This window comes from Dermacentor silvarum, chromosome 9 (genome assembly GCF_013339745.2).
Source record: "Dermacentor silvarum isolate Dsil-2018 chromosome 9, BIME_Dsil_1.4, whole genome shotgun sequence".
In the NCBI taxonomy this organism is placed as follows: domain Eukaryota; kingdom Metazoa; phylum Arthropoda; class Arachnida; order Ixodida; family Ixodidae; genus Dermacentor; species Dermacentor silvarum.
Window position 1 is genome coordinate 95,544,737 of NC_051162.1, and position 11,417 is coordinate 95,556,153.

The following is an 11,417-nucleotide window of genomic DNA, read 5'->3' on the forward strand; positions in this document are numbered from 1 at the left end:
GACATTTATCAACATTTACCGTTCGAGGCTTGTTGCGCCAAGTACTCTACTGCGCCAGCTCACCTCACATCGCTATGACATCGCATGTCATGTGACTACTCCCATCTATATTTATAGACCTCATTCTACAACCGCACACATTACACTGGTGAGCCTTGAGAGTTTTGCATGAATTCAGAGTAATGGGCTCACCAAGGTTTTGGACGAAGCAGCATATCCATGTGTCATTAGTACCAATACACGTCTGTTAATTCGGTGTTAAGATAAAATCAACATTGCATTGAAATGGTTCACAAAAAAGTCGCAGTTTCGCCCGAAAAGCGAAGCATCAATTGCGATAGCAAATTAGTAGAGAGCTTAACGAAGCAAGGGTGGTAGTTTAATGGGCCGTATAAAGTTGTAAACATTCGCTTACTAACTAAATAGACAAGCACGGCGTCACGCGCGCACAGGTAAACATAAACACATCTCGCTCAACGACCGCGGAAACTATATATCTGTGAAAACGCCGGAGTGAGAAAGCGCGCCAGCAGCAGCGGGCAAATTGACCTTGGCGCTGTCTCTCGTCTCGCTTCGACGCGAACTAAACGTCGAAAGCACAGCGCATACGAAGCTACCGGCACTCGGCGCATGCACTTTGTCCCCATCGCACATCGCTTTGAAGATGAGGCCCGCGCGGGCGCGCACTTCGCCCGCATCGCATTCAAGATAGGGCGCCCGCGCGGCCGCGCTGTGAGCAGCAGCCGACGGGGCAGAACGCACCTGCCTCTCCGTCGCCTTGCCCCCGTGCGTCTCGCGCGAGAGAAGACCGCGCGCTTCCGGGCTGCCTTCCTCCCTCGCGTGCGCTACATTGATCCACGATTGCCGGCTCACCCTCGTACGCTTTCAATCGCACACACAGTGTACGGCGCGCGGCGACGATTTTATCGCCGTTGGACTTAAAACGGGACACCACGGCGACGGCAGAAATGCGCTTGGAGTGTCCATATAATTGCTATCGCAATAAAACCACTCTTTATTCTTCACTAACGCAGCACGCGTGCCACCTGTCGTTTTTCTCTGGTACTGAAGACATAGCTCAAACGTAATATTTAGTGAAAAGGCAGTTCAAAAATAAAGTTGCTGATCAAATCTCATAAGTTCAATACTACCTATATTGCCATTACTTTTTATGGCTACGTATAAGTGAGTTTTGATGGCATTACAGTGTTAAATAGGGTAATACAATCTCGGCATATCTCAGCACGCGTCGCACGAGCAAACTTGAGAAAGCCTGCACAGTTTCATACTCATAATTACTCGTGCATGGAAGCAAGCAGCCTGTGACGTCACATTGGCGTATTCTAAGGGAATTGCCTGTACTTTTTTCAAATGTTTCCATTGGAGGCGTATTGGATGCATAATTTTCAACAACTAGTGTTTTGCCCCGCGAGATGTAGTCGCGCTTCAATCGCACGACCATAATTGATGGCGCTGTTTATTGGCTTGGAACCGTATTTCAGCCTCGCCTTAGCGACCATGTGAATTGACCTTGGATTAGTTGCACTATATATATATATATATATATATATATATATATATATATATACGCTCTATCATGTTTCGCAGTTCGCACTTTGCGCGAATACACGCAAAGTGCCTCGAGCGGCCATTCGCGCGGCAATATTCCGTGTATTCGAGGGCTTATTTCCCGCTAGGAAAAACACTGTTATGGAGCACGTAGTGAGCAACAGAAAGCTGTATCGGGCGTTTTCATGTTGCTCTAGAATTTTCTCCTTGACACTTCTTACTTAACTATAAAACTTGAAAAGTTGATTATTTAATTAGGACTAATTATGTAATTAGGTGGAATGCAAAAAGAAATCTGAGTATCTCCAAGCGGACGGCAAACAACATTGCCTTGGTTCTGTCCAGCTTCGTGGCATTTGCATATTTTTAAATCTTGGGGCATGACAGTTGGGACGCCCTGTATGAAAAATATGCTGTGTTTGAACGCGGTTCAACCAAGTTTGTCGAGCGATATCAGGGTTTGGTTGCTTTGGGAAAGGACACAGACGCTGCTCGGCGCGGCAGCAGCAGCGAGCGCATTGACCTTGATGCTGCGTCTCGCTTCAACGCGAACTAAGCGTCGAAAGCACAGCGCATACGACGCTACCAGCACTCGGCGCACTTTGTCCACATTGCAGATCGCTTTCAAGGTATGGGCGCCCACGCGGCGTATACGCAGGAGTCGCCGATAGTGGCAGGCTAAGTCCCGGTTTGACCTTGGCTCAGCTTGAAGGTCAGATTTACGGAACCAGGCGTTTTTCTGGGTTTGTACCTGGAGTAGTAGAGCTATCGCTCTAAAAAATGCAGGCATAGCAGTCAACATGCGACTTTGCACGTCCTCTCTTTTTGTGCGCATGTTTAGTGCTCCAACTACATATTCGGTCCAATACCAGCAAACCCAAACTTCTCAATTTTTTGTCTTAGTTTTCGAAATACTTATGGGCCACCTAAAGTACAAAATATATTGAAAACGGTGGTATTTTCAGTTTCAGTTTATTGAGCATTCTTTTTCACACAATGAAAATATATTCAAAGGTTGTCGCCTGTGTTTGTTGCGCGATGTCACCAATTCTCATCGCTGGCCGAACATCACCGGCCCACGAAATGTGCCCGCTATACCCATGGCAGGAGCAATGAAAGAATTAGGCTGAATTAGGAAAGAAAGGGTTAGGCTGAGCAGACTAAGATGCAGGTGCGAGCTGTGTCACTGTGAGAGTAATCAAGTTTAATTATCTTGCGGAGGTCAGCAACGCTGCACAAGACTACATAACTTTGTCTGCTTTGCCCACTAATTTTGTCCGCCCTTGTATCAGACGTTGCAGACACGTAACCGCCGCAAACCTGGGGATGGGTGGTCGGTGGTGCACATTTAAATGCAGACGATAGCGCTTCGATGCGATGATTAGTCAATTCTCTCTAAGTTCGATGAACGGATAACGCATTCTCTTCGTACCTTCTCTTTTCTCTCACGAAGAGCGTATAAACTTTCTGTTTAAAGTGAAAGATGCCCGAAATTTCAAGAAAGCCTGGGGCCGTATTCTGAAACGATCCACTTCAGCGATACTATCGCCTTGGCCAATGGCGCGTGCTGATTAGCTGTTCTAGCAAAATTTATTTCTTTATTTATTTATTTATTATTTATTTATTTATTTATTTATTTATTTATTTATTTATTTATTTATTTATTTATTTATTTAAAGATACCTTACAGGCCCCTAGATGCATTGTGTAAGGGGGGAGAGTACAATAAAAAATAAAAACTTATACAATAGTTAGAATACATATGTGAATACATATACAAAATATGTAGGGTAAGAAATGTGCTAATATAGTAATATAGTGTTACAATAGGACCTAGGAAACAAACCGAACGCTTTGGACACAACAGCTCATTCAACCATGAAATGTCACACAGTAAAACATAGTCAACATAATTACAGAACAAGTGAGACATAATTAGGCTATAACTAAACAGTATTTAAGGCGTAGTTCCACATTAATAACGGGAAAGACAATGACAAAGAATAATATGTAAGGTTATGAAGAGTTGTTTGAAAAATGCGTTGTTAGAAGAAGCCGGAAATTTTCTTGGTCACTTTCATAAACTATGGTGTTGGGAAGGTCGTTCCAAAGACGAATGGCTCTTGGAAGAGCGGAGTAGTGACGAGCGGAAATTCGATGAGCTTATTGGCTGGTTGAGCACGACGTCATCCATATTTGCTCAACCAGACAATCATCGCGCGCCTGATGGCGATATTGTCGCCGAGGCGATACTATCGCCGAAGTGAATTGTTTCAGAATACGGCCCCGGGATCTGACACTCAGCCACATAATTTCGGGTTTCACAATTTATTCGTGCTTTCTGATAGGTTTGGTTTGCAACGTACCGGACCATTTAAAGCTGCTTATGTATCACTTCAAATCAAATATGGTGGAGATATCATGCTTGAAACGCTCGCGGCCCTTTATACACAATGTCTCACGACTTCAAGTGTACCAGAGAGCTGGAAGAACGCTAACATTATACTCATCCATAAAAAGGGAGACGTTAAAGAATTGAAGAATTATAGACCCATTAGCTTGCTTTCAGTATTGTATAAAATATTCACCAAGATAATTTCCAATAGAATCAAGGCAACACTTGACTTCAGCCAACCAAGAGAACAGACCGGCTTCAGGAAGGGATATTCTACGATGGATCATATCCATGTCATCAATCAGGTAATAGAGAAATCTGCGGAGTACCATAAACCTCGCTATATGGCTTTCATACATTATGAAACGACATTTCATTCAGTAGAGATACCAGCAGTCCTAGAGGCATTGCGTAATGAAGGAGTACAGGAGACATACCTGAATCTCTTGTGAAATATCTGCAAGGATTCCACAGCTACCTTGGTTCTCCACAAGAAAAGTAGAAAGTTACCTATCAAGAAAGGGGTCAGGCAAGGAGACACAATCTCTCCAATGTTATTCACTGCATGCTTAGAAAAAGTATTCAAGCTCTTAGACTGGGAAGGCTTAGGAGTGAGGATCAACGGCGAATATCTCAGTAACCTTCGCAGTGACAGAACGATGGGGGGTACGGGTGTTGTAACCCCCCCAGCGCGTCCAGCCCCACCAGTCCAACGTGTACTTTCAGTGCTCTGTTCACATTGTCATTACAACATTACAATTCAGGAGGTGGCTTGAGGTCGAATTTTCCTGATTAACAAAAACGCTCATAACTATCTTGTATTTATTCATTGATTCTTACATTACTTTCAGTAAAACGCTGAAGAAATACATATCGTCATCATCCTTGGTGTCATTATTATAATTATTAGTTATTTTATTTGCGGGTGGATTCCTCTGGCTAAAGCAAGGAAATTGCATATTATGCAAAGTGCTTGCTTCCCCCCCCAAAAAAAAAATTTAACCCCCCCCTTGCAGAGATCCTGGGTGCGCTACTGCTTCGGTTTGCAGGTGACATTGTCCTATTCAGCAACGATGGGGACGAATTACAACAAATGATTGAGGACCTTAACCGAGAAAGTGTAAGAGTGGGGTTGAATATTAATATGCAGAAGACACAGATAATGTTCAATAGCCTGGCAAGGGAACAAGAATTCAGGATCACCAGTCAGCCTCTAGAGTCTGTACCTCTAGAGTCTGTAAAGAAGTACGTTTATCTAGGTCGATTACTGACAGGGGACCCTGATCATGACAAGGAAATTTACAGAAGAATAAAAATGGGTCGGAGTGCTTACGGCAGGCATTGCCAATTCGTGATTGGGAGCTCACCACTGTTGTTGCAAAGAAAACTGTACAATCATTCCAATCTATATACTGTTCAACAAACATTCGCTTGAATTTCAAGAACTCGAGCACGGCAGGTCGGCCAACAGTTTCAAAATGCTTTCACGTAGCGAGTACACGCGTGGCGAGGCGGCGGAGTCCCCTGATGACGTCACACGCGAGAGGGCGCCACTCAAAGACCTCGGGTAGAGTTACTGTTTATGGCGGGAGTCATATACGGTAATTAACTGTAATCTTGGGCAGCACCTGTCCAGGTGCTAACAGCAAAAATGGCACTTCCTGCACGTGGTGCATCCCCCGCCCTTTCACCCCTTTCTCGCTTTTTCGTGAGACGATCTCCATTTCGATTCGGTCAGTAGGGGGCCGTTTCTAAGACCATATCTGCTGCTATAACGGAAGCATGTAACTCTATAATATCGCTTATAACTTTGCAATTGGTCTCCTGTATAGGAGAGAAGCCACCTCTGGGCGGCACTTGAAATCCATTTGGCGGTTTTTCTTTGAAACTATCGGCAACCCTAGGGGTCACAGATGCGAGCTTGGCGAGCTCGGCAATATCGGCACCACGTTTGTTGATCCGAGCGGGAGTGGTCGCGTTTTGAGAGAGCTTACTCTTCCCTAGTAGCTATCATCCATAGAACTCAAACCATCGCTCCTCAGCAGTTATAGGAATTTACGAGCGCGTAATTTGCTGCAGAAGTTTGATATGGTTGCTCGGCTATGGCGCCCCCTCGTTCGATGCACGTAGGGTTCAGAAATGGCGTGAAAAGATTCGCGCGGCGAGACAGAAGAATCATCGCCCACCTCCTCTGACCACGGCGGAACGTGTCCGTCTCCATAGAAAGCGCAAGAGATTGAGGCAAGCGCAGGAGCCCCAACCATCTACGACAGCTGCGGGCTCGAGCGGCGTAGCGCAGGCTCGGGTGCCACCAGTAGGGGGCGCTGCGACTGCAATTGAAGCAGACGACGAGACCACGTCCACCAGCAACAACCCCGAGCCACCTCACCCGCCGAGTCGGCGTTGCACATCCCGTCCCCATTGCCATCACCTCGGAGTAACCTCGGAGCGTGCTAAACAAAGGGGCCCGCTACGAATGGCGAGCGAGCGCGATTGGAAGATCACGCCGTGGGTCACCCAATAGTTGCGACATAAGTTAAGCATGTAAGCTGTGTAATGCGTGAATAAACGCAAGTTTTGTATTTGGTTACGTGATATGCGTACCCTAGTACCCATACACCCTCTGTAGTACGCGCAAGACGTTTCACGTTCCCCAGTGCAGCTGCGTCCCCGTACAGCTTACCCGATCAAAAAAAAAAAGATGAACGGCGTCATGGAGTTCGACAGCGTCTTCTCTGTTTTATTGTTTACCCATAAAAGAGAATTGCATAACATAACGTCCTAACGAGTTTTCATAACTTCTCCCGCACTAAAGCCCGTATAGCACTCTCTAAATACAAGGCAGCAAGCGAACTGCGGATAAAACTACCGTTTGGCCCTGGGAAACGCGGGCAGTTTTAGTATTCCGCATATGCATATACCCCGAAACCAAACCCCACCCGGGAGGACTGGGAGGCAGCCCTTCTCGGCTGCTCCGACCTGGCGATCCAGAAGGCCCTGGTCCACCGAGCACAAGCCGCGGCGGTCGCCAATGGACTCCTGTAATGAGGAGCCCACCTAGTGAGTGTGAGAGGTGGCCCCCTCCGGGCCACCTCAAGCTTCCTCCGTGTATTTTAAATAAAGTTTTTCAGACAGACAGACTACGGACCGTGTTCCGGGCGTTCCGAGTACCATATTACAGCGCACAGTGTTACCATTGGTGTTGCGCAATTGTGTATGTTATTTTTTCAAGGGAAATCTTTGCGCCGCATAATATTTGTGTCATGACACTCGGCAGCGGCCTTCTCGAGTGGCAACATGCGCGAAGCTTCGGTCTTTCAACGCCTAGAGGATTCGACAAACCGGACTATAGAGTTCCGGGTAATCTAAAAACGCCAGACGGCATGGTTAACCCAACTGCCACAGAATTTTAGTTCGTTAGGAAAGAGGGAGATTTTGTTCGGCCACAAAACGGGGTTCGTTTCCGGACACCACAATTTTTGTTCGTTTATAATGGGAAACGTTAGAAGTTCATGATAGGAGAAAATCGCAGTTTTCAAAAATCGTCGCCGCGCGCCGTACATTGAATGTGCGAGCGAATGCTTGCGAGTGTCAGCCGCAATCGTCGGCCGACCCTCGCAAGCTTTCGGATTGCGGCTGACACTCGCAAGCTTTCGCTCGCGCATACAATGTACAGCGCGCGGCGACGATTTAACTGTGTTTGGACGGAATCTCGCAGCGAATTCCACGGCAGAAATGCGCTTGGAGTGTCTATATAACTTCTATCGCAATAAAAATACCATCCACCCGTATGTAGCACGAACCTACAGAGAAAACTTCCCGCGCGGATTTCCCACAAGAACGCTACGTAGTTGAAGAAAAAAGCCGGCAGATCTCACGCCCTGTGGATATCGATGTTCTGCGAAGCAGTGTGCGGGGAGCCTACTAAGTTAACGAAACGACCATGAGAGCAACAAGACGTAGGCGGCTGTTTCATGACCTACATGACATGCATGTCCTGACATTCATGTCATCAGTCCTCAGGAGTCCCTTTAGCTACGCCTAGGAGACTTTAAGGCGAAAGCCTTAGTCATGCTCATGAGTATGACTTCGACCATCAACCTTTAGCATTTTCCTTCCCTTAGTACCACATCCGAAGCCATTCCATTGGTTTTTGAGTGTTAATATTTTTTTTGCTGAGTCATGGTCATGACTATGACTTCTACCACAATACTTTAATGTTTCCTTCACTCAGTACGCATGTCAGAACCCATTTCAGTGGTTTTTGAGTGTTAGTCTTTTTTTGCTGAGTCATGACTATGGCTTCTACCACCACCCTTTATTGTTTCCTTCACTTAGTACCCACGTCCGAATCCAGTTCAGTGGTTTTTTACTTATTTTCTATTGTTGAGTCATTGTCATTTTTGCTGAGTCATGCTCATGACTATGATATCTACCATCATCCTTAAGTGTTTCCTTCACTTAGCACCCACGTCAGAACCAGTTCCATTGGTTTTTGAGTGTTAAAGTTCTTTTGCTGAGTCATGTAAATGACATGACTTCTGGCATCATCCTTTAGTGTTTCTTTTACTTAGTTTCGAACCCATTTCAGTGGTTTTTGAGTGTTAATTTTTTCGCTGGGTCATTGTGATTTTAGGCGGCTGCTTTATGACCGCCATGACACGCATGTCACATGACCTATCATTTCACGAAACGATCATGAGAGGACCAAGGCTATTTCATAACCTATACATGCCACAACATGTAATGATGTACCATTATGACGTTCGTCTTACACGATTACGGTGGTATGCCAACTCCGTAAATGTAAGCACTAAGGTGTAGGCGGCTAAATAAAGGTCGCATTGACACCCCACAGTAACACCTCGCTTTCATTACACTTAAAGACCCGGCCACTCAGACTGGGTCTCCGCCCTCCCATCAACCACTAGGGCCGAGGGAACGGTCATCAATGGCAGGAACCCGGGTCGGAACCCCAAGTTCCGAAGCCGGCTTCGCGCTCAGGCGGAGACCCTCGACTCCTCATCGTGGTCGAGTGTGTTCCGAGATCGCGGATGCGTCTCGGCGATCGTACTATAGAAATGATCCTATGAAGCACGATCTTGACTTCCAAGCGTTCGACGACAGCACCTCACTTAAACTGTTCAGGCAAGTTGCACAAGTTTGGAAGCTTGTTCCTCTAAAAAAATATACGCTTTTACCAAATTCTGCATAGACAGAACCAAACTATACACCCAAACGTCACCTGGAGCACATGTCCTTAATTCTAAAAGAGAGTCCTGCTCAGAGTTATTTAAAATATCAGACAAACGGTGAATCTATTCTAGCGTTTGACGCTCTATACAAGTCGAGCTTGAGATGGCGGTCGTTGCAAATCGTCCAAGCAACGACTCCGAGAACAACGATCGTAAACAAAAACTCTACCATTATCAGAAGGTTGTTGAGATACTTCGTTCGTGCCTTTTTTTTATCTCACGCGTGAAGTAAAAATCCAACACAGAGGTCTGAGGGCGTCGTGTCCCAAACTTCGGTTTCGTTGGCGGGTAGGCCGACATCGAACACACACAAGCTGTACATCGCAGCAGTTTGTCCCCTCCGGATTCCAGCGACGACGTTTGGAGGCACACTGCACTTCTTCGAAACATCTACCCACCTATTATGATGCTCGATGCATTAAGCACAGATATTTCAAACTTGCCTCAAAATATCGTTGCAGCAGGCATCGATGCGACGACGCGAATTCCATGGCCTGTTTAATGCGGATGGACATCCTGCCTCCGTGGCGCAATCGGCTAGCGCGTTCGGCTGTTAACCGAAAGGTTGGAGGTTCGAGCCCTCCCGGGGGCGGCAGAAATTTTTGTAGCTCGCCCCATTATTTTTTTTTTTTTTTATATGTATCTAGGCAATTTTATCATCTCATGATGGTACGCCTCAGAATTTTGCATTTTGCTGCTTATAATCAACGCGCTTTTTCAAACGAGCGTACTTAGTACGCTACATGCTGGCAAACATTAGCGCTTGTGGCACTGGAAGAAAGCTAGCTCTCTCTCTCTCTCTCTTTTTTTTGTGCCTACTTTCTCTTATTTGGCACTCTTTTTTTTTTTTTTTTTTCCCTCATCGACGCGTCTGCAACAGCACATATCGCGGTTGCGCAAGCTTAAAATGCAGGTATAAGAATCTAACGCGATGCTGCAGGCCACGCCTCACTCGACTGATCTGCGTCAGCTGTACGTTTCCGCTCTCGACGAAGTCCTGCTGCGCAGCTGACTCTCGTTCGGGAGCCGTGTGCGACATGTGTTACGTCATCTACCGTATCCACAGGCGTATATCCAACATCACGCGTGTCCATGATACATGACGTCGACCAATGTCATGTATATGTTGGATAACAGAACATGAATACTCCGGCGCTCTTTTTGCCAACTTTATCACATCGCCGTCTTCTGTGTAGCGTATTTGCGTACTGTCCGCTCCTGGTACCTAGTTCGCACCACGCGAAATAGCAGCTTTTAAAGATATTTAAATATCGTTATACGATCCAGAAGTTTATCCGGGATCTTTGCGCGCGACCCAGTGGTTCCATCTGTTGCATAAAAGGAAAAATTGCTCCTCATCCCATCCTCTTCGCGGCGGCCGTTTGGCCCCGTAGGATGCAGGTAGCAGCACCATATAATTCAATTCAGAGAATATCTCTGAACTTGGGCATCGCTGCAAACAATCGTACGATTCCTTTTCCTTCCGTTCCACACATATCTAATTCCACGTTCTGGGCGAAAACTTTTTGCAGCAGCTTGAGATGAACCAGATTTCACTATGTAGGAAATGGCTGGATATGTAGTGATGCACTATTATTTTTTGCACTTGCTAGGCTCAGTCAATATCTCTGTTCTGTATTTTAATACAGAAACCTGAGGTTCAGACCACTGATCTCTATAAAAGATTGAGATCACTGATCTCAATGAACTCGACCACTGACCTCTGTTCACACCACAGTAGTTCAGACTTAGTTTATAGGAGAAACAACTGAATACTGAAAATTTATTTACTCGCAGTTTATATACAATCATAACTTCCTGAATTATACGTGTGTTTGCGTTTATAGTGGGGCAGCAACGGTCTTAGTGAACATAATGAACTGATATGCATTACGTACGCACATAAAAGTGATGGAATATGGAACCGATCACGCAAGTGCAAAAAGTAAAAGTGAGTTATAGTGTAGAGGAGCTGCAAAAGGTTTCGCCCAGAAGGTGGAATCGAACCACTCTGACGTCAATCAGCTACGGGTTTGAAGCCCGCACCCCGGACCACCGAGGCTCGTCTGGGCGAAATCCATTAATTTGATCCGTCTTATATACCCACAATATACAAACGCACCAATAGTTCTAGTATGTCTCTCGATTAATACAAAATTTGAAGCTAATCTAAATATTTAACATAAAAACAAGACAAA

The 11,417-nt window shown here is 45.8% G+C and overlaps 3 non-coding genes across 3 annotated transcripts; 1 reads left to right on the plus strand and 2 right to left on the minus strand.

The window, feature by feature from the left end:
* Nucleotides 1-8,855: 8,855 nt before the first annotated feature.
* LOC119465419 (small nucleolar RNA U3) lies at nt 8,856-9,068 on the minus strand. Its single transcript, XR_005194857.1, has one exon. It is a non-coding gene; the product is annotated as a small nucleolar RNA U3 (small nucleolar RNA).
* A 669-nt stretch (nt 9,069-9,737) lies between these two features.
* Nucleotides 9,738-9,811, plus strand: Trnan-guu (transfer RNA asparagine (anticodon GUU)). The gene has a single exon. It is a non-coding gene; the product is annotated as a tRNA-Asn (tRNA).
* Nucleotides 9,812-11,204: 1,393 nt separating this feature from the next.
* On the minus strand, nt 11,205-11,291 carry Trnastop-uca (transfer RNA opal suppressor (anticodon UCA)). Its single transcript has one exon. It is a non-coding gene; the product is annotated as a tRNA-Sec (tRNA).
* Between the last annotated feature and the right edge of the window lie 126 nt (nt 11,292-11,417).